At 32.1% G+C, this 24,726-nt stretch overlaps 1 long non-coding RNA gene across 1 annotated transcript; it reads right to left on the minus strand.

Annotated features, from left to right (window-relative positions):
- Positions 1 to 98: 98 nt before the first annotated feature.
- Positions 99 to 24,726, minus strand: LOC134474059 (uncharacterized). Its single transcript, XR_010044646.1, has 3 exons — positions 24,662 to 24,726; positions 7,729 to 7,806; positions 99 to 368 (listed from the first exon to the last, which is right to left on the minus strand). It is a non-coding gene; the product is annotated as an uncharacterized LOC134474059 (long non-coding RNA).

The following is a 24,726-nucleotide window of genomic DNA, read 5'->3' on the forward strand; positions in this document are numbered from 1 at the left end:
AACCAGTAAGAAGGTGCCATTTTCCATCTTTTATTTGCATGTGGGAATAACCAATGAAAGGCACTATTTCTGCTCCTTTATTTACAACTAGCTGGAAGTCAAACAAGTCTTTCTATACGAAAGCATATATATCTGTCATGGCACCAAGTGATTTCCAATAGGACAAATGTCCCAGTGCTTTATTTGCATGGGAGAAGAAGATACCTTAGCTATTTGGGGTTTTTAAAAAAACGCTTTTTCTTTATATGTGAGGCCATTGTACCATACTCTTGCCCGTGTACATGTAGTGTACGTATTGTCCACCTTCAACAGAAATACATCCTCACTGCCTTTTCTGTGTATGCCATCCAGTTCTGGACACCAGGAACCTAGAAAGAAACCCAACAAAACCTTTCATTAGCAGCAATAATTTTTCCTGTGCTTATACATGTTAATAAAATTTGTTTTCTTTCACTCCTGTTAACCATCAGTCTGTTGTCAATTCATTTCAGTCCTCTAAAGTTGAATCTTCAAAGGGAAAGTTAGGACTTTCGTCTGATAGCTCTCAGAATTGCCAACTAAAGAAAAAGTTGTTTTCATAAGTAACTAAGTTGTGCAAGTTCTTTTTATTCTACAACAATAGCTAACTCACAAAGTGTCCAAGAGCTGTGAGAATGTAAATAACACTCTACCATGCTACTGAGCCACAATATTTTTCCAGAAATAAAATTGCTGCAGTTTTTAGCACTTTGAAAAATCATGAAGCTTCAGGATTATTTGAAATAAAAAATCTTTACATGTGTAAGAGATGTAAAAATACGGACATATATACACAATAAAATTCTGGCCATTTAGAAATAAATATTATATATTAGTCTATTTTAATGTAAAATGCAGCGATTGTTTTGTTTCCAAATAAATACTATTAAAAAATACTTCAATTGTTACTTACAGATAAATTTTATGAAGTTTATTTATATAAATTGAGACATTTCAAGCAATAGCAATATTTCATTTGAAGCATAGATATATTTTCAAATACTGCCATTCAATGTTTAATTAACTAGAACTTATTTCCAGAATTTTATTGATATGCCAGAGTACATGAATTCTACACCAGTTTTTGTGGGATTGTATTATGAAAATCTTGAGTGTTTGAAAATAATTTTATTTTTACCTTGCTTTTCTTTGAACTTTTTAAGTGGTCAGTCAATAAGTTAAGACACTAATCGAAAACCTTTTAAAGACCAAGTTCAACAAACTGTAATACACAACTCATTTATTGCAAAGTACCAACATGACACTGAGATTTTAGCTTAAAAAAAAACTCATACTTTAAAATCTTTTGCCTTAAAATAAAATGCAACAATATGCATGTCATAGGTTTGCTACCACTGATCTGAAAGACTTGCCTGAAAAGTGTGACTTCATTATATCGAATACAGTATTACAATCATAGTACATAAAGATAGTCGTACAGATCCCATAATATTTTTATTAACATGTCTTACTTGGATAGGAACAAAATCCTTTATCTTTAGAGAAAGTCACCTAAAGCTGCTCTTATGGACTATAATTATAGTTTTAGAGCAAAATAGGTGAGATTTATGTATTTATTTATGCTATAATCCACTAAAGCTATTGGGAAAATATGAAATGTAGAGATTTTTAATCAGATGATTTGTAATAACTTAAGATTAATTTTAGTGTTTTAGGAGATTTAAAATGTACATATATATGTATATTTATATATGTATATATATGTTAGAAATATTAATACATATGTAAACATTCTATGTGTTCACAGGTTCTGTTATTTCTAACAATAAAAGCAACACTAACAATTGGGTGTTTATTTCATGTTCTGACCTATTAAATGTCTATTATTTTTTTATTTGTCTTCCAGATTAACTAGCATGGTTCACATTTTGTAGCTGATTATTTAATGTAGCAAAGCTAGTGATGTTGGATTTAGGATACAAACTCTGATTTCCTGACAAAAACAATAAAAAACTAATTCAAATGACTCTTAAGTAGATCTACTCAGGCATTGACGTTAGATAATTCTGAGACATTAAAAAACACTAAGTGGATAATGAGGTGTAATTTTATGTTTTGAAAGCTAAAATATCACTTGCCACTTAAACAGATATATATTTTGTGCAGTAGAATAATGGGTACAAGGTCTGCATATTTAATCTTCCTAAATTGTTCATCAAAATATGTCAGATTAAAGCTGCCATTTATCTGGATAGACCACCTGCAAACAAAATGATTACTATTTTTTGCCATCATGGATAATAAAATAATCAAGTATGCAAAGGAGAAGAATGTGATTTTGATTGATTTGAGCTGAAGATTACAAGGAAGAATCCATAGCCTTTTGAGAATTTATTTAGACAGAACAGATCTGTTTGCCTTAATAATAAGGTAGTTTAGAAGAAATAGAAATTTAGAAGTTATTAAATAAAAGACAGACATTTCAAAAATGGAAAAAATTATTAGGTTTTACAGGTTAGAGCAGAGGGTTACTTTTTGTGATGCTCTGAAATTCAGTCTGTTTCTTGGCTCTGTATAGAATTATATAGAAAATCACCACTGAACTTTAAATAAATGTGTGACTGAACAAATAAGCACACGATGATGAAACTTAAAAACATTTTACAATAGTATTACCATGTAATATCCAGTTATTAAAAGGAAAAATTGCTTGAAATATAGAGAAAAATTTTGATGTTTTTGTTTCAGTGTAGTTATTCAAGAAAATTCTCTTTGTGCATTAAGTAGAAAGAAAAGCCCTAAAACCCTTGGAGAATATTTTGGTAGGAACCTTCAAATTCCTCTAAAATCCATTCTTTATAGCCCAAAACAGTACAAAACAATAGTTTTTGAGCTTGAAATATCTATGGTACTACTGTGGATTATTTTTAGTGAATTCTAACGTGTGTTATTTTGAGAACATAAAAGAAGTTTATTGTGTGGTAAAATTGGAAATCTCAAGATGTGTATTATGTCAGAAAGTGATGACAGATAAATGCTTGATAAGAATACCTATTTTAAAGGAGGATGGAACTTAAACATAATAGACAAAAGCCATTTTTATAAAATAAATTACACCTTACTCCACATTCTCCTGTTCTGCTTCTTTCTCTCAGACATCCTCTTCTCTATTTCTGTTCATAAAAATGGTATTTAATGCAGTATAAAGGTTCACCAATCGATATTCCTTTTGCATCATAGCACAATATTAACTGAAGACAGCCTACTGATGGGAAAACATGTTCATTCAACTTCTCAAGCAATTTAATTTTCTTTCCAAGATGTGCAAACAGAAAACAAAGGTTTAAGGTCTCATTTGTCATTAACTCACTTGTCACTGAAAAAATAACACTATGTTGTCATTATTGCATGTTATAAATCTGACCTCCATTTTTACTCTAATTTACCCATAAATTGAATTGGTCAGCTGTTACCAGCAAGGCCTTGAAAGGTAACTTTAATCCCATGAGACTAAAATGCAGGTACAGAAGGTTCACTATTATAGAGCTAAGAAATCAAGGAATGAATTTTTAATTAAACATCTAGACTCAAGCCTCCTTAATCTTTAATTTTGGTGGCATTAGTGACTATGCTCATTTTTCAAATTCATTTTAAAATTTACATGTTTTCTTTCTGTGCTTCTTGATTTCTTGAGCTTAGGCACAGTTATATGACATATATGTTCACAATACACTGTGCTTACTTTTTACTTAGTAAATATCAAGTTCTATTGTTGCTCTGTTTACTTGACTTTCTCCTATCACATCATATCTCTGGGAAGAACGTGGTTATTCAAAACCGTTATGAAATGAAGGCTAAAAGAAAATGGAGAGGATGGGAAGAAGTGGTGAAGAAGAATTAAGTTGGATTTCATAAGGTAAGAAGAATGCAGTTGTATTCCTTAGGAAGAGTTGATGTAAGAAACTTTGATTCAATTTCAAAATATTTTCTGTGAAGAAATACTTGTTTTCAGCACACAAATAATCATTTATGATTTTGAAATGTATACATACAACATGAGTTCACAAATTCCTGGAAACTTTACATGCATTTTAAAACATCCTGAATTTCATTGTTAATACCAAGTCATTCCAAGTCTCAGAGTGCTGTAGGCTAGTAAGATCATTATTTGACTTTTTCTCGTATCACTTTCCTGACAAAGCAATTGTTTCACATAGGGAGAGATTCTGGTGCATTCATTAATAAGAAGCTAGTATGTCTTCCTCTTCTACTTAGTTGGTAGCCCTGGAAACTTGTCTATAGAAACACAGATGTTATTTCAATAGGGAAGAAAGAAAATAAGAAAAGCAACTGAATTTTACTAAAATAGATAAATGAATAAGACATGGGTATATGAAATCTTTGCTATATATTTATACAAAATTAAGCAAAATAAACAGAAACATCCAATATATAAAATTATATAAGTTGTGCAATGTAGAAAGAATTTTCATAGGATTCTAAAAATCTTTAATAAGCTGTCAAGATGTTTTATCTTCTTATTTTGGGTTGAATAACCTTATACATTATCACTATATAATGTGTATCACAGCACATTAAAATAGTCAACAAAAACTCATTCTCTACAAGCTCCTACTATGAGTTAATTTCCTTAACAGACTGCATAATATGTTTTAAAAGGAATAAAGAATGTTTGGAAATATCACTTTAAAAAATGCTGTTAGAAAGTAACTATTATCTGAAAAGCATGTAGATTCTTTAAATATCTTCTTTTTCATCATTTTTGTGTCAAATATCAACCATCACCAGCTACATACTTTCTTATAGCTCTCTTACTAAAGGTTTTTTTTTTTCTTCCAACATTTTTTGTGAATATCTGTATACAAATTATTAATACCATTTTACGCTATCAAATGTTGGACAGCTCCTTTTGTTATTTTTAAGGACACCTGGATTCTTAGAAAATAAAATAAAATAAAATAAAATACATAAAACACTGCCACATCAACACCACACAACAAATGTAAACTCAACTCCTTTCACCTTAGGGCAGCCAATTTACTCAATTGTCAATAACCTCATATTATTTTTGTTACTATCACATACAAATTCTTAAAAACAATGTGATTTTGCATATCAGACATATTTTCTTGGGTGATAACTCATTTATTGTTGCACATCACAGAGCAAAAATCAAGCATAATCTTCCAGGAAAGATGATGATTACCTAAGGAATCTTTAGTCTTCTTTGCCTTCAGATCCTGCAACCATTCAGTTGCCTTGATGTCTTGAGGCATCTTTATTTGAAGTAAAATAACAAAACATCTGGAATGATCTTGGTGTGCTCTAATTTCTGGAGGAAAACCGCATTTGCTTCATGGTATGTGTTTTGGGCTGGTAAAAGCCAACAAGGCACAAAGCTTTTATAGCTACAAGTATGATTCAGTATGAGCAGACTTTTATCAGAAACTTTAAGTTTAATTCCTAACTTCACAGCTGCTAGCAGAGTTCATTTAGCCAATTAATCTTTCTCTCTTATTATTTACACTTAATTTTTTAGAGATATGAAGATTAGGTAAATTAATATGCTCCAAGTACATTAATATTTGGCAAAATGCTTGGCATATAAGAAATTCTCAGTAAATGTTTGTGTTATTTTTAACAGAAAAAATACTTAAGACAAAGTAATGATATACTGCATTTAAAGCTTCTGGTGCTTGGTATAATTCTAATGCTGGGTAACTTTAGCCTCGTTCTCTATTTCACTCATTTCCTGTATTTAGTAGTAAACATCAGTTAGAAGTTAGTGGATATGAAACTAATCTTGAAATATTTTATGTCACTGAAACTACTGTATTACAGTGATTCTTTAGTACTGATTAGATAGGTTTAGGTATATTAATTATTATTTTGGTGCCAAGTTTTATATTAATAATTTCAATTTGTTTACATGGACAGTTTTGGGGGATATAAAGTGAGTAATAAGCTTATGGCTTTCTGTTCAGTTAGCATAAAGTATTTAATTCTCAGGAATTAAAATAAATCCAAGTTTGCATATGTAGGCGTGCTCATAAAATAAGCATTCTTAAGACTGTTACAAGCACAGATAAGCTGTAATAAATCATCTTCAAATACTAAATTCCTCAGAGAGAATTCTTTTTCTCAGTGTAAACTACTTTGCTTGTGGTTTGCAGTTTCCAAGTGGGTTCCACCTGGGTATGTTGATATCCATATAGAACACGGATTTCTAATACAAAGTCTCAGAAAACAAGATCATCTAACTAAGGAAGAAAGTTCAACATAATCTGATGATTTGCATCTATTTATGGTTCAGCTTCTATGACACACAAAGCAAGATCTGAAAAGTAATTTATGCAAGATAGAAAATGAAAGATGAATTTTAAAGCTAAATGGATGAATTTGGAGAAGGAAGGGAAAGTACACTCATTTGATGTATTCAGGCTGCTTTCTTTCGTTTCTGTCATTTCTGCTGTCAGTGTGTATAGCCCAGTCACAATGAGCTGATTTTATACACGTTTCACTTTTAGTGATATCATAAATGTAATCCTTGAAATTACATAGGCAAATAGTCTTACATGTTTATCCTATCTATCTTTAATTACTAAATTTTAATAGTTATTCAATAAATATTTTTCTATGTGGATTTGGATTTTGTTGATCTATTATTAAGAGTCTGGAAGGAAAAGCATATGTAAATATTAATCTCAACTAACATACATTGAGAAAAAATATTCCATAGAATCTTTTACCCCCTACTGCCTCTCCATTACGTCCACCAATCACACATTATATTGCTTGTACAAATTATCAGTCAATGAATTTCTTTTAGTTTAGGATGTAAGAAGGGGCGTTCACTACAGTCAAAACACATATTTGCAAATATGCACTGAAATTTAGCTTTTAAAACAATCTGATTATTGATTTAACAAGTAAGTTCTTTCAATTTCTGACTAACAACAGTTTGTTCTTTGTATGTTACTGTCATAAGTCACTCATTCTTTAAGAAAACCCTATGTTAGTAAAATTATTCTAATTTTAAATAATGAGGAAAATAAAACAAAAAAGAATTAACTGCTGCTATTACTAAGTTTTTGATGGAATTAAGAATTTGGGACTAGGCATTTGAACTCAGATCTACTTAGTTATACACTATGCTAAGTTGTTATTAGCCAATCATAGCTGTGGAGAATGTAATTCTTGGAAAGAATCTTGGTGTTCAACTAATTTGACCATAGAGCCTGATTTATTCTTTATTGCTATTATTGCTTAGTGTTCTTTAGGAAATATACATCTATTTGGATAAGAACTACATCCATTTTTATCATATCTAATAACTAGTATATGGCCTAGTGCCTTGCAAACAGTTAGTATGCTATACATATTTATTGAGTCAATAAATTAAAAATAACAAACAATATATCCAAAAATTTATTTATCCAGTTTTCTGAACATGTATTATGGTAGACAACTCACTCATTCAAAATTTAATTATTACTTCTTAGTATGACAATATGGCCCTTCACTTTTTAAAACTGGTGTATCTTCTTCATTCATAATCTTAATTGAGCATTCAGGAGCAAACACTTTTTTCCCCCATTTGGTTATGTGAAGAATATTATTTTTATCTAGAGTATTTTTGAATCATTCTCACAGAGTCAGGGTGTGTGCTAGACATAAACCCTGTGGACACTGATGTTTTCAGATGCTTGTAGCCTGGACCCTCCTTACCTGTGCAGCTGATTTTCCGGACACTCGGTGAAAACCGGATCAATCTTTCTGTGACTCTTTATCCTTTCACATACGTGCCTGTGATAAAGTTGGTTTGTAAAGTCAGCACAGTAAGAGGTTAACACCTAAGTAACAGTAGAATAATTTTAATAATAAATCAATGAAAATTATGTGAATATGGCTACCGAAAATCTGGTGAAAACACCGTTTCAAAATATTTTCTTATAATTCGCTTACTATTATTTTTCATGATGACAATGACATGAAATGAGATGAATGATATAGGCATTGTGATATAGCTTGAAATCTCATAGTTAATTTGTAAACTGAGATGATTACTGATGACAAATAAAATGATAGCATATACAGCTTGGGTATATTGGACAAAAGATGACTCATATTTCAAGCATGTGGAATGGGAGAGACAAAATCTTCATCACACTATTTATGAAAGATAATTTTTGAAACAGAAACTCATTTTACTCACACTGAGTTCAAACACCTGGAATCAAGTGGATTCTCCTATCACAATGTCCTGCATGGATGGAACTGTAAGCATCTACTGTAACACTTGGCTACTTGAAATTTTTTTTCTGGGTTTTAATAATTTCAGATGAAATTTACTCATAGGTATCTGAATTTATGGAAACCAAGACCAAAGATAAGACCTATCTTCTCTATTTCAGGTACCTTTAACGTGTATTTTTCAAGCATGTTGATTTTTTAGTAAATACTCCTAGAAGTCAGTATATGAGTGAATTTTCAAATAGACATACAGCATTAGGATGTCTCCAAAAGTGTCTTTTCCTGTCATAGCCTCTGTTTACCTGACCATCTATATGTATTTTTCTATCAAATAAGAAAGTGATCTAAAAATAAGAAATTACATGCAAAGATAAGAAAGTTGAGGAAATATTGAATAAGAAACTATGTCACAATTTTCTGACTCTATTTTTACATAATTAGGTCAACATAGAATGAAACAAAATTGTATAGGTTCTGAGTAACCAAATTAACATTTTAAATGTAATATACTATCATACTAATTACCCTACTTGCTAAATTAATTTGTTACTTCAAATTATGACAAAAATATTGACTCTTATGATTAAGTACCAATATACCATAAGAAATTATTAGAAAGTTTCCTGGCAGACAAGGTTCAAAGAAATCATCTATTTTTAACATTACTGTATTCAGACTTAATAGAAAAACATGACAGGGCTTCTACTTACAAACAAGCTCAATCATTTATATACTTACACTAAGTATGGTTGATACATCCTAAAATTAAGGTATGTATTGAATACTCTTTCTAAATTTAAGAAATCAAAGTTATGCGGTAAGAAAAATTAAGAATACGAGAGGCAGTGAGTTCTACGATCAGAACAATCAGGAGCTCACAAAAAAATTGTATAAAATCATTTTAAACTGAGAAACACTTTTATAAATTACGACTCTCAAAGAAAGCCCCATGCCACTAGGTAAAATACAGAATATCTAGAAAATCCAACTGACTTGAATTTAAAAATTTTATATACTCAGTATAACACAGGTATAATAAAATTAAAGTGAGTACCACATAATCTATGCTTACAGAGTAAGTGCAACTTATGCTTTGAAAATAAATACTTATGCCACTCATTTTAGGAGAGATTCCAAGAGATGTTAAAAGTAGATGACTGACCACTGTGATTAATAATGTTATTATTCTGATCTATGTCATTAGCAGTTAAATAGATATCCCTAAGGACAATGGGCTAGTGGGGTCTCACTGAAATAAATTTGGAAAGCTGCCCCTTCCTATTTTGCTATGTGATTTTTCTCTTTCCCATTTGATAATCCCTAGATAGCTCTGCACATAATTACTTGGGCATAAAGGACAGAAGCTGGGCTCTTGGAAGGGAAGACACTGGGACTGTGTCTCCGTGCCTAATTTTGTATTATAAAGATCAATTTTGCCCCACATATCCCAGAGTCATCAAGAGAATATAGGAAGTTTTGGAAACACCTACTTATTTCAAGTTGCAAAGGCTTTATTACTTTGGCAACTGCTCTTTTGGCGACAACAGATCTAAAATGTGAATCAGGGAAATGTGTCATGGTTGCAAAAGCTATTCTGCTAAATTATTTCTTTAAATGAAATCAAAGTCATCAGAAATGTGAATCTACAATTGCTCTAACATGTTAAAACCACTTCATATCAGATTTGTGTAATTGTTAAGCTTTTGAAGTCAAATTCATTTCTATTCTGTTAATGATTCTCTTGTTCATATTTGTAAAAGAAAAGAGAAAGAAAGAAAGAAACCTAGTTTTTATAAATTTTTGACTGCTTTGGAGCAAGATGATGGCATTGGAAATGAAAAAAAGATTGTGACCCACTTTGGGATATCTATAAAGTCATCTTAATTTTTTGCATAGAATTTATGTAAATATTGTATCAAGCCTTTGAAAATGTGTTTTGTACTAAGTCTTTGGTTTATTATAAATTGGTTTCCACATGAAATACTTTATATAGTATGATAAATTGATTGTCACTGTATATTGGTTTGTGTTCATAATATATTAGATTGATTGAATAATAAATCTATCTTTTCAGCAATTATTTTTATTGGTGTAAGTAAATTATATTTGATGGATGCTGAGCCAAAATGTTTTGCATGTAAATTATACAACTTGGTCAGCTGATTTGAATTTAATATTCAATTTTAAGTTTGAAGAAATATATATATATATATATTGAATCTTTAATTACAGCACTTTTTTTCTTTTTTACAGATTACAGCAGTTGATTCAAAGTCATTATATTAAAATTGAGGATATCAGGTCTTGTCATATTTTATGTCACTTCATGTTTCAGATGGTGGTGTAGAAGCTTCACTGAACGTTCTTTGTTATTTTCCTGAACTGATACTAAGGTATGTCATACATGAAGAATCACACTTCAGTACAATGAGGAAAAATATTATGAGAATTTTAATTTTTCAAAAATGATAACAATTACTCAAATTTTGAGATATTCTATCTCCCATACAGAATGGCTGCATTTAACAATACATTTATTCTGCCATAGTTAAATGTTTGAATTGTAATCACTGTACTTATTATAGGTTTTGTTTAGATGGCTTTTAAAGCTCTTCAAAATGTTACAATTCTACAATTTTCCACAGTTCATAAAATTTTGTGCTTCTGGAACATCATTTTACATATAAATGTGTAAACCAACAGTAACTAAGCAGTGGATTTCATCCTTCAAAATGCCTGCAGTCTAAAGCAGTAATTTGTATCATACATGAAAGAAAATGACTGCAAAATTGCAGCATAATGTTAGTCACCTCTTTGCATGCATGAAGTTGAAAACATTTCAAAATCTGAGGGGAAATCTTATCTGTACAAGAAACTTACACTAATGAGGAAGTGTTTTACAGAGTGCAAGATAGTAAAGACAGACGAAAGGCTGAACATGCTAATTTGGGGTCCATATCTGTATGATTTTCCCGGGAAAATGACATCAAAAGATTTATATTTCCTATGGTTTCCTTTGCTAAAAATATGGCAGTCCTCTTGATAAAAATCAAGAAGAGAGTTAGGAAGGTTAAATGAGATACTTTTGCAATAATATGGATGAAATATAAGATTTTTGATTAAAGCATAACTTTGAAGATGACAGAAAGTGAATGATTTCAAGCCAAGCACCAGAAAGGAAACCCTGAAGGGCTGGGTGACAGGAGGTAGGAGGTCACATAATGATCCAGCTTTATGACTAGGTTGTGGGACCCTTCATGACACAGGGAATGCAAGAGTGACAGTTCTGGCTTGAGATTCCTTTGCTAGTTTGGAAAATGCGAGTTTAAGGGGATTGTTGAAGTGCAGGGTAAAGGTTTGTTGAACAAGTATTAAGTCACAAGTAAACGTGAGGAATTCTGGTTTACTCTTGCGCAGCAGGGTGGTTATAGATAACAGTAACACAACACCCTGTGTATGTCAAAACACTTGCTTTTGGAACTTTGAATGTTTTCACCATGCAACCATCATGAATCCTTGGAATATACTTAACTGATTTAAAAATTACTTAATATGTATATATATCAAAATGTCACATACCAGTGGTATTTACATTATATGTATTTTAAATACAGACTAAAATAAATTTAAGAATCAAATTTAAAATAGAAAAAAAATACATGGAGATAGAGAGATATGTAGAGCATTTAGGCACCAGCCACAGAAAATATGCATAAAATACTAGTACTCATAATTTTTCTTTAGTGCCTCCCGTCTTATTATTTCAAGTCAGCAATTCATTGAGTTTAGAGGGTTTTTAGCTAAACACAGACACAAGTGTATTTTAAAGTGACTGTATCTTCAAAAAGTAGAATGCACAAAGAAGTGACCAACTTCTTAGTGGGCCCTTAAAGATCTCAGGGAGCAGCCAACACATCTACTCTGAACTACCTTTTTTTTTTTTTTTAAAGTGTTATGCTGTTATTGTCACAGACTAACCTATATGCTAAAAAAATACAAATACTTAAATGAACAGGCCAAACAAGAGCATCATCTTAAACTTTGTATAGCAATGTGAAAACATAAACCAACCAAGATTTCTCTTTAAGCATAAGTTAAACTTTTATTAGTTGCTATATTTTACAGAATATGTGGCAGTATATCTTTGATTCTTTTAATTTTGGAGGTCGGTGTTCTTTAATAATCAGTGAAAAGATATAAAGATAAATCAAACCATCTGACAAACCTTTAATTACCCAGAATTTTAGTCCTGAGGCCATTCTGATTAAACTGTACTTTAAAGGATAGATACTTATATAATGTAACAGAAAAAATCCTACTGATAAATTATTTATGCAAGAGGGCTCTATATGTTCATTAATAAAAAATGAGCACAAATATATTAGGTTAATGCAACCCAAGATGGGGTTGTTATGTTTGAAAATAGTAATCTCTTGCAAAATAATTTTCAAAGAAAAACCATATTTGAAAAAGCCTCTTTTTATAAAAGTGTAATTCCCACAAAATCCATCAAGAAACATTATGTATCAACAGTAAAATATAATACATAAAATTTCATGCAGATATTAAATTATTGAAACACAAGTGAAAACTCAACAAGGCACAACTGAGGAAATTATAATGAAATGGATTTTATATTTAATTAATAAATCTAGATCAAATGTTGAATGCTGTATTGTTCAAAGAACTATTGAAAATATTATCAGTTACAACATATTATTAAAAGGTCTATAAATTCATTGCGTTATACTCACTGATTTTTACCCATTTTGTATTTTTGTTTAATCTTTTTTTCTTTTGCTTTTTGGGGTAGACTATCACTATGTAGTACAGACTGGTCTTGAACTCACTACATAACCCAGGCTGGCCTAAAGTTTGAAGTGATCCTTCGGCCACAGCCTCCCAAATTCTGGGATTACAGACATAGACCACTATACCTGGCTTATCTTTTTTGCATTCTTGATGAATTTGTTTTTTTTTTTTTCACTTTTTTATTGTGTTTTCTGCATTGGCTTGTATTTTGTTAAAATACACTGTTTTTGAAATCTATCAGGTACATTCATGTAGCTTTCTATTCTAACATATTTGTATAGCTTCTGACTAGCAATATTTGACTAGCAATAATTAATTAAAATACAATTAAAGATTAGGCTCATAATCTTGGTAAATTTAAGATGGCTAGCACTGAGTAAAAATTCCTATCTCTGTCACATTGTTACCCTCAAGTTTGAATCCTGTAACTTTTGCCACTTTTGCCTAGATGAATAGCATATTCTAAGCTTTCAGAGTAAAATTTTTGTTCTTACACTTCTTTTGCAAAAGAAAAAAAAAAAACTCTTCAAAATGAACTTTTAAAATTTATAATTAGATAATGTAAAATAAGCATTCATAAAATATTTTTATGTTTGAATTTCCATAATTTATTTTGGAAGGGATTGTTAGTTCATTGCATTTTTCATTGAGTGTATTTGTAAAAGCAAAGACATGACCCACTTCCTTACCCATTGTATTGTTTAACAGGAAAACATGAATAACATTTATTCAATCAACACTTGCTATGGTATGGGATATTTCAGAGAAGAACCAAGGGAGCCTGCACATCTTTATGTGTACATTTGATGAAGCCCAGATGCCAGGTATGAATGTGATTGAATTGAAAGTGATCTAAGGGTAATAACCTGAGGAGGGGGAACCGGCCTGTGTGGTCGGATTCTTCCCAGCTTCTCCTCGCAGCATTTCCTCCCTCGTGTGTACAGCAGGGCTCCATCTGCACTGAAGGCTTCACGCAACAAAGGAGAAAACCCTCTTTCTAGGTTGTATGGCTTGCTTCAGCAGAAAGGAATTTTAGTTTCTGTGAATCACCGAAGGGAGCTAGAGTTTCGATTTCTATGACTCATTCCTTGGGAAACAACAGGTGAGAAATAGGAGAGAAGAAGGTCCCTACTGACATATTCTGAGGTCTCCGATCTTTAAAGTATTCAGCATGCCAAAGCACCTTAATTTGTGATATCATGTTATGGGAACAACAAACTCATGCTGCTGATAAAATAACTTTAATCTGAACTGTTTGAAAGTTCATTTCTAAGTTCAAAGCCACCTATCTCTCTATATATCAAACTGATCGTTGAGGAAATTGACAGATCTGCTCTTTTAAAATTACATTTCAAAAAGTCTCTGTTATACAATAAACGAGCAATTAGCCACGTGTGCTTATTAAATTTAAATGAAATGACATTTAAAATTCTGTTCATCAGTCTCAGCCATGTTTCAAGTGCTAACAGCCACTTGCCTCTTGACTACTGTATTGGATAGCATGGATTTGGAACGTTCCTGTCATCTCAAGAAGTTCCATTGCAAATCATTTAAATAAAAGGACAATTTCTAGCAATTGATTTGTTCCATTATCATAAGTTAAATTTAAAATCTCTAAGATAGTTATTTCCTATAAAAATGTTGGTCTAGGACATGCCAAATCAAATGTTGTCAATAATTTTTCCATAATTGAAAGATTGTTTTAAAACTGTGTTAGACAAAGTTAAATCACTTTAGCACAGCAGGATTCTATATAATCCTGATATACTTAATGGAATTGAATATTGCAGCATTGAGAGGGGATATGTTACAGTTCATTTCTAGATGGTCCCCAAAACTTCATGTGTTCGTAGAAGGGACTTTTGGGAGGTGACTGGATCATAGGTGTGTGACATTGGATCACGCATGTGTTATTGGATCTTGGGTGTGTGATATCGGATTTGTCCACTGATTAAATTACAGCTTTTGTGATGTTGGAGGAGAAGGTTGGTGAAAAGACATAGCTCACTCTGGACATGCTCTGGAAGAATGTGCTTAATCGCATAGCCATTAGCAGATATGTATTATCAATGTAGAAAATTAGTGGAATCAAATAGACCAACTTGTACAACGTGCAATCACTAAATAAAAATGCCATTGATGTTTTTCTGGTAAAGTAAATGCAATGATTTACTTTAATTTTCAGAATCAGTAAAAAGGATAGAATATTATTCATACATCTTCTGATCAAGTTATGCTTCTCTCTTCTTAAATTTTCTCGAAGTGTACTTCTTTATGAAAGCTTTAACATTTTTTTGCAAATAATTAAATTTTCTATTGCCCTCAATAGCTAATACTTACATAATTCTTTCTATGTGCTAAGAAGTATATTAGTCTTTATTACAATATGAATAATCTTTATAGAAGTTAAATGTCCTTACCCATTTTACATGTGACTATACTGGTACTTCAGGTGATCTATGTGCCCATATATACAGCTATATATATATATATATATATATATATATATATATATATATGACAGTGACTGGGCTTAAATGCAGATTTTTCTGGCAGCAAGTGTTGTGTTTTTTCATTGTTTTGTGTGACCCTTCAGGTCTCAGATGTTTCCTTCTATTAGCTGGTACATTTTTTTTTCTGCTTAATTGAATGATACATTGCTGAAATATTTCTAAGTTTACATCATGTTTTCCTGAAGCTTGTGTATATTTGCTTCATGGTTTGAGACTTTCTGTCTTCATTCTTGGTTATTCTTCCAAAAAGAACACCTGCTGCAATGCAGTTTAAAATTTGCAGTTATCTAGTATTATTCTCACTCAAAGAAAACATTTTGTTTTGGAACCTCTTATCTACTTTCCAGATGTAGTGCACATGTGTCTCTATTCATCCAGCTGTCGTCTACCTATGTATGTTTGTCTGTCTTTTCAAGTTCTCTATCATCTAATTATTACCATAATAATTACTTTGCCACTTATTATTTCTTCCTTTTTGAATTTAATCTATTAGCATTATGCAATTTTTATGTCTTGCACTAATTATTGCTCATGGGAGTTGATGAATAGCTAATTTTTGAATAATTGTTTGTCAAATTTTAAGTTCTATCAAGAAAATTTAAGACTGTTTTAACAGCAGTTTTAAATTTACAGAACAACTAACGAGAACTCAGAGATTTCTTATATAACTCCTGCTTTCTCACGGGGACAATCTCTACCATTACCGACAGCCCACAGTAGTACAATGCAGTTAGTTTAAGAACCTACATTGACCTTTCACCATCATCCAGTGTCCATAGCTCACATTAGGGTCGCCTTGATGTTGTGCATTCTTTAAGTTTGACATATTTATTATGTAATTTATCCACCACCTACTATCATATAAAATATTTTCTACTATCCTAAAAGTCCTCTGTGCTGTGCCAATTTACCCTTCCTCCTCCATAAAACCTGCAAGAGCCTTTACTTTTCTTCTGTTTTGATGCCTTTGTTACTTCCAGAATATCATTTGAATATAATCACCTGGTGTACAGACATTTCAAAATGATTTCTTTTGGTAATATGCCCTTAAATTCTCTTCCATGTCTATTCATGGTATAGTACATAGCACTAAATAGTATCTGATGTTTTGAATGTGCAACTATTTATTTTTCAAATCATTGATTGAAAGACATCATGATTGTAAGTTTTGATAATTATGAATAACCCTGCTGTAAATATCTATGTGCAAGGTTTTGTGTAGACATAAATTTTTAGCTTCTTTCAGTAAATACCAAAAAAAAAAAAGTATGGATGATGTACTAAGCTCCACAGTGGCTATCCCAATTTGTATTACTACTGGCAGTGAACAGCAGGTCCTGTTGCTCCATATCCACCTCAGCATTAGATATAGTCATTGTTCTGGATGTTGGCCATCCTTTTCTGTGTACAGTAGTATTTCCATATTGTTTCAGTTTGCATTTCCTTCATATATTAATCAGGAAGTTGCTTTAGTGAGGCATCTATTCAGGACTTTGACCTATTTTTCATGGATTGAGCCTTTATTGTTACGACTGAAAAGGCACTGTATAGCCATACCAGTGCTGGCAAACTGATGGCACACATATCATTTTTTTGTTTGTTTGTTTTGTTTTTGTTTTTAAGACAAAATATATTTTTGCTTTAAAACTAATGCATGAACTGTTTGCTCAAAACTAAACACTCAACATTCAGTTTTAATTTCAGCACAGGCACTTTGTGATCAATAAGTGGATTTGGGGTTGCAGTTTGGGCATTCATCGCTAAAAAGTCTCACCGTCACGGCTTCAGATCATCTGGATTTTCTATTTTATAGTCTAGGAGTCTTATAGTTTTGCCATTACATTTAGTTCTGTGACTTGTTATGTGGTTGAACAGTTGTTCCAGAAGACATGTGATGAAAGGGTACTATTTTTCCTCTTCTGCCTTTTCCTTTGTCCTCTTGTGTCATTTAATAGGAAAATATTGATGAACGTTTCATGCTAAGACATTGAAGGAAAAAGCAGATGAATATAAATATTTTTTTAAACTTAAGTTCCTTTTGTTCAAACTTTGTTTGTCACATTATGTTCCTAGACTTTCTGAGTCTTTCTTCAACATGGTGAGGTTGAAGAGTTGTATATCTATGGAGGTTTCACTGCAGAAGAAAGGCACCTGCCAGTGTCTCCTGGCAGCTGGTTTGGATTATATCCATCCTGGCTCAGGAAGCTCATCTTGGCAGTTGTCCCTGAGAACTGGCAGCAGAGCTCAGCACTCCCAGAGGCTCTGTTTGGTTTGACTCTTACTGTGTTCCAGAGACTCGTCATCAGCAGGATGACTATCATCAGCCTTTCTTGATTACAGTGTAAGAAGGAACTCCATGTCTTGTGTCCTTCTGTTGTATCTCCCCTCAACAACACTCCAGTAATTGGTTCTCCTCTCTTAACATGATCTGTAGAGTAGTTCATGACATTATTCTTCGATGTGCTTTCCACATCAAAAGGATTACCATCAAAAAATCTCAAAAATATGTTGCAAGTTTTCTGATTATGCCAACATTTCTCAGGGAAATGGATTTTTAAACATCACATAGTGCAATCTCTTAGATTTGTTTTCTGCTCACTTAAATTTCTTGCTTTCTTAGACAATGTGAAGTGGTTCTAGTAACATGTTCTTTTACTTACAGTCAAGATTTTGTGTTATCTAATGTTATGTTGCAAGTAAATATTAAAGTTGAACTTCAAATTCAACTCAAGATAGAAAATGAATATTATAAAATGTTTAAAATTTCCTTTAAAATTTTACTGGAATAAATACATGGACAAATTGCCAATGGAAAGATCCTAAATATCTCACTTTGAGAAGCAAACTAAATTTAAATGATCTGTGATGTGAAAAAAAATTAAATTAAAATGGTAAGTATGAAAGTAAGATATTAGCAATTTTTAGACATCAATTTTAGATTGATATGAATACAGAAAAATGCATCTTTAGGACTGGGGATATACTTGGTGGCACAAAACCTGCCTAGCAAGTGTCAGTTCCTAAATTTGATTTCACAGTACCAAAAAAAAAATTTAAAAACAAGCTTCTTCAGTATGGTAAGAGTGAAAACAGTTCTTATTTTAGTGAAAAAGAGGTGGACTTGTAGATAAGATTAGTGAAGTCAGATGAAATTTTCTTTCCATCGTCAAGTAGATACTCATGCTGTTTTGTAATGCAACTTCTTCAATGTCTTGGATCATAGTGAAGACCAAATCTCAGTGACTCATAATTTTATCTTCAGGCCTAGATTTCAGGCACTTAGTTCCTACTTCGTATTTGGAGTTCAAATAGAAACTAAGAATTTCAAGCTTACCATTCTATAACAAAAGCATTACTTGCTTCTCCAAATCGACTATTTTCAGTCTTCAGTTTATGATAAACACAATGACCCCTTTGCCCCACTCTTCATATGTAAATTCTTTTGGATCTCTTCAAAATAAAACCTTAATTCATAAATTGTGATTGTGTTGACCCTACGTAAAGCTACCATCAACTTTAGACCAGAGAAACGCGCTGACCTAATATCATGTCCCATGGAGTTTGCTGTTGCAATGTCGAGATTTTATTGCACAAAAAATATAAGAATTATTTCATTAAGTATCAGAAATCAGAAAATGGCAAGGTCCCCAAAATCTTTGAAAATCTTTGCATCTCACTCAGATTTAAGCCCAAATTTATAATAGATATCTTCTTGAACCAGGATTTCTTCCCCTGCACATGCCACACTGGCCTCCAAGTCAGGCATATTCTTCTTTTAAAACATTGTCATTTTCCTTCCTCCCATCATTCTTTCTTTCGTTTATTCATTTTTTTCTTCTTAGTTTAACATCATTAACCCTTTTGTTTTTGGTTTAATATTATAAATGTTTTTAGTACAATGGGAGAGAAAAAGGAAAAAAATCAATTACAGTTAAATGTGATTAAGATCTATGATGATTTTGATATACAAGAGATATGGAATGCATAGAAAAGACACATGTGCTACACAGAGTATGGAGGGAAAGAGCTATAAAAATTAAAATGATAAATATCACTACAAAGGAATTATATTTGAATGGTAGCTAGCAGCATGCAATGAAAAAAGAAGAATAATGTTGATAAAGATGGAAATAACTACTACCTGCTGAGGCAAAGGCAAACCTGCTGGATTAGGGGAACAATACATCTTTGCAGCTATAGTAGCACCCATATTCATGGACTTACTCTCTGTGATTAGAGAGCAACACATACTAAAGGACTAAAATTTTTCCTCCAAAATGCAAATGTTTACTTCAGACAATAAAATACAATTTTCAAGTTACATAAACAAAATTACTAATGAATAAAGTTCATGAACATGCACCATTTGGAAAATGAAGGTGAAAATTACATATAAATACAGAAAACTTGCCTCCTACAAGAGAAAGGGAACTAAACATAAGATTGATAAATCATTTGCTAAAATGGGAGGTTATTGATCTTAAATGAGAATTTTTTCTTATATCCTATCAAAAGCCTACAAATACCAAAACTGCCCTTTCAAGCAGGTGGTCGTGAGTTCGATCCCTGGTACCGATTTAAAAAAAAAAAAAAAGAAAAAAGAAAAAAGAAAGAAACAAATACCAAAACTGCAAGTCTAGATCTATCAATTTAGACTGTTATAATGTCTATCTATGTTGATAATAATGAATTGGAATATATAGAGTTGAATCTCATGAAAATACAGCGCATTCTTAGTTTTACAATAAAGAGTGCATGTGTAGCCCATTAAGATTGCGATAATGGTGACATTTCTGTCACCAATTTCTTTAATTTCAATTATTATTATTTCCATAATATGAGGACAGAGCCTAGAGTTTCACTCACTATAGGCCATCATTCTACACTGAACTAATAATTTTTTCTTTCATCTCTGTTCTTTTTTCCAGGGGCTTACACATTTCTTCGCTTTGCTTTTGGATTTTTAATAAAACAAAGGAAATAGTCCAGAAGTAATACTGCTAAATGTTCCTGCTGTTGTATTAGCCACAACTGGGCTAAAAATTCATCTTATTACCAGTTAATTAAATGTCACAAGAGTAACTGGTTTAAACTACATGAAGCATGTTTAATGTATGTTCTAGAGAAATGGTTCCTTTCCCTGAGTTTTGTGGTGACAAATTGGACTTACAAATGAAAACCTTTGCCAATAAAAAATAAGTTCTTGGATACAGGAAATTAGTGATTTAAAGAAAACTTTTATTTATTTATGTTGCTTACAGATTTTAAAAGTTGTCATCGGTTGTCTACTGCCTTTAAGGCAGGACTGCACAGCACAGGGTCATAGTGGAAGAAAATTGTGCCTTTCTTAGCAAACAGGACACCAAGAGCACAGCAAGCTTTGAAAGGAGGTAGAAACTTTCAGTCCATGCTCACAGTGGCAGACCTACTCCGATCAAGCCCCACTTCCTAACGGCAAGTCAGCTGTTAGCCCCATAACTGAATCATCCTCTACAAGGTCTATCTAAAAGCCTGAGAGGCTTGGGACATATTTTAGATGCAAACCATTAAAAATGTAGACTACACCTGGCGGTGTCAGATTCACATTTCTCCTATTTGTATCCATTAATACCTAAAGATAACTAAATGGTGTGCTAATTAAATTCATCTAGATATAGATAGAGAGCACAGGATAAAGAAGATTTAAGAGAAAAGAATTAAGATGTGTAATGTGCATATACCCACTTGAAACAGTGAATGTAATCATTACATACTGAAAAGATGTACTAATAAAAAATACTAAAGTATAAATATAATAAATTAATATCTGTTTAAAATAATTTAAAATAAAAATCTTGTATTTAAGATGCCCTGTCACCGCTCTATTACAATAGGCAGAGTAAACCATTTCTAAGTAGATGTTTAGTGATGTGGTCAGTGAACAGTAATCTAATTCAACAATAAAGAAAATTTTCGCAGTTACCACAGTATTTCCCAAAAGTAAAATTACCTTACTGGGTTTATTCATTCTGAGAGCAACACAATCTGAAGGGCCAGGAGCCTTCTAAGTTAGGAAGTAGAGGCCTGTGAACATTTTCTGGTATGCATCTGGCAATGTGGGAAGCAATTTGAAGAGTGTCTCAGGAATGCAGTACCTCAAAGTCTGCATAGTTAACCTGGCTCAGAGTTTGGACCCCAGATACCGTAACAATTATTAAGCCAAAAAATAGACAGTATTAAATCATATATCCAAGTCAGAGATGATCATTTTCTTGCATCTTGTTAATGCTTATGCTAAATAGAACATTCTTGCTCCTTTTCACTCAAATCCATGCACTCTCCAGGATATTATCAAAGAATCTTTGTTTCACGTAGATTTTTGGTGTGACACTTGAGTCTGCTTCTCTAACATCTAGTTTAATATTTTAATACATCTGACAAACGTGGAAAATAGCATAAAACAACAATACAATTAGTAGCAGAAGCTGGAATCTGGTAGACAAAGTTTCTGCACTATGAAAGAAAGTGGTGTGTGTGTGCTTGTTTCTTTGTGTTTTGCTTTGTTCTTTTCCAGTTTGCTTTTGAGAGTGTAAGAAAGACTTCAGTAATAACAAATCATGGTGTTAGACACACTTTAAATTCTATTTCTGTAGCCATGAGAAAATAACTGATTTGATTTCTTCATTTAAAAGTGTTTAATAATATATGGACTATTTTAGAAATTTAATACACATTGACAGAACATATTATATGCTCAAGAAATAACAGCTATTTCTGATTTGTTGGTGATTTCTTGACAAAAGATACTTAGCACACATAAATTTGGACAGTTTATGTTGATTTTCCAGACGATTATAACATGAGCTCTTCCAACTAAACTGATTTTTGCTTTAAAAAGTAAATTGCATTGTAAATTGTAGAACCTCTTTGTTTAATCTCTATATCTGTGGCTTTGCCTTAAAATAAGCTTTTTTTATTGAGAATTCCACTTAAAAGTTTAATCAGCCTGGCACCTTGACCACTTAGTATTCAAAGAAAAAGAATGGACATAACAGCCCATGCATAATCAAAACATTTTTCTCTAATCAGTTATAATTAGCATGAAATAATGGATTTCCCCAGATTTCGAGCTTTTCAAGAGGAATTAATTTTGAGACTGCCCACCTTCCTAGCTTCTAACTTGGAGGGGTGAATTCACCAATTAAGTTCACAGCAGATTAATTATCTAGCAATTTGGGAAGTTAATCATGATTCAATGGTACTTATTAAGTGCCTTCATGCCCATGAAACTATGTTGGAAGATTGGTTTGGGACGATTGAAATCTCATTTGAAGACAAATTTAAGTGGTTTGGGCACCCTAGATCCAACTTAAATATACAATTGATGTTGCTCACTTCCTCTTATCACTGCTTAAGGGAAGATATTAAAAGCAATACAAAAAATGTGCAAGAAACATCATAGCACAGGCATTAGAGGTTTCATGCTTTTCATTAGGGCCTGATTAAATTATATTCCACATTAAATTTTCAGCATTTTTTGCACAACCTGTGACTTTTCTTTCTTTCTCTAAAGAAATTTTTATGACTTGTCTCAGCTCACAGCTGAAAATCCATTTTGTGATTTCTTCATTGTAGCTAATGCAAATTTGTTCAAATCACAAAGCTACCACATAATTTACCCTGTTCAGCAGAAATATCTGCCTTCATTTACTCAGTGCAAGTAAAGCCTCATTTGGAATAGCACAAGGAAGTTTTAGGTCAGAAATGAAACAAAATCAATGAAAATTGTATGTGCACAAATTGTCATCAGCTAAAGTTAGCCCTTTCTTTTAATGCTCATACTTCTTTAAAGATGTATGTAGGACATATTGCAAGAATAAAAACAAAATAGATTTATGTTTATTTATATAATCACACACACACTAGGACTTACGTACATATCTTACTTTGCATTTTGTTTTTTCCAGGAAACTCCAGAGGAATCAGGCAAAGTTGTCCAGCTTTAAGATCCCTCATGGATTTCTCAGAGTGGCTCTTTTTTCTTTTCTTTTTCTTTCTTTTCTTTTATTCTTTTTCTTTTTTCTCCTCTCCCTTCGTTTCCTTCCCTTTTTTCTCCTCTTCACTTCTCTCTTTCTCTTCTTTTCACCTTAGAATGCTTTCATGTATAAACAACTCTAGTAAAAGTTCCCCGATGAACTACTTTCATTTGTTTTCTTTACTCAGCCTCCCTCACCTAAATTGCAGTGCCAGTACTGACCTTTTTTGTTAGGTGCTGGCGTAACCACAGAGTAGCAGGCTCAGTTCCACATTTCGCCTTACATCTCCATTTCTAATTGCATAACATAAATCATTATAGAGACTTTTGCTCCTCGGAGATACTTCAGAAAAACCTTAAAACAAACTTCAGACATAATCTCCAACCTGAGCTTGTTAAGGTACTGTAGGTTGAGTATTTTGTGAGATTTGCAATAATCTGAATCCTCATAGGAAAATGCTCCTTAGCTGAGATGACATTTGGTACATTCTTATCAGCTGAGAGGACAGACGAGCAACTCTGATGAGTGTAACCTGTCAGACATTGAATTGTTCTACACTTTATACAAATCTACTACAATTTACAAATGTTTTAAATCACTTCTCTCTGATTAATGAATTGTACTATCATTTTAAAAATACTAATAGACTAAGTATGAAGTAGGCTGTTATTTTCATTCACAAAACGGAAATCTTCACAGAATTTTAATTTCTCTAAAAAGTACATGTACTTCTGCTTATTCCATTCTGGGAGAAAATTGCAGTCATAATAATCTGGGTCAATTCTTGTTTCATGTACTTGCTATGTACTATGGAACAAAATATTATGCTCAGTATAAGATTTGTTATAAATTTTAACAATACAAATTTTAAAACATGCTGTATTTATAATTTATCTGTTATAAATCACACGTTTGTGACCATGTAAATTCATCTGTTGAAAACCTAAACCCCAATAGGATGATATAAGTTTGAGCCTTTGAGAGATAATTAGATTTGAACAAAGTAGTAAAGAGCACAGCCCTATGGTAGGATTAATGGCCTATACCAAGAAAGCGACTTCTATTTACCATGTACAGAGTCATCTCTGACCAGCGCAGCCCCAATGAAACAGGAGACGCTTCAGGTGGTAACA

This window comes from Cavia porcellus, unplaced genomic scaffold, assembly GCF_034190915.1.
Source record: "Cavia porcellus strain 051 isolate PalLab524CR breed Dunkin Hartley unplaced genomic scaffold, mCavPor4.1 scaffold_30, whole genome shotgun sequence".
NCBI classification, from domain to species: Eukaryota; Metazoa; Chordata; class Mammalia; order Rodentia; family Caviidae; genus Cavia; species Cavia porcellus.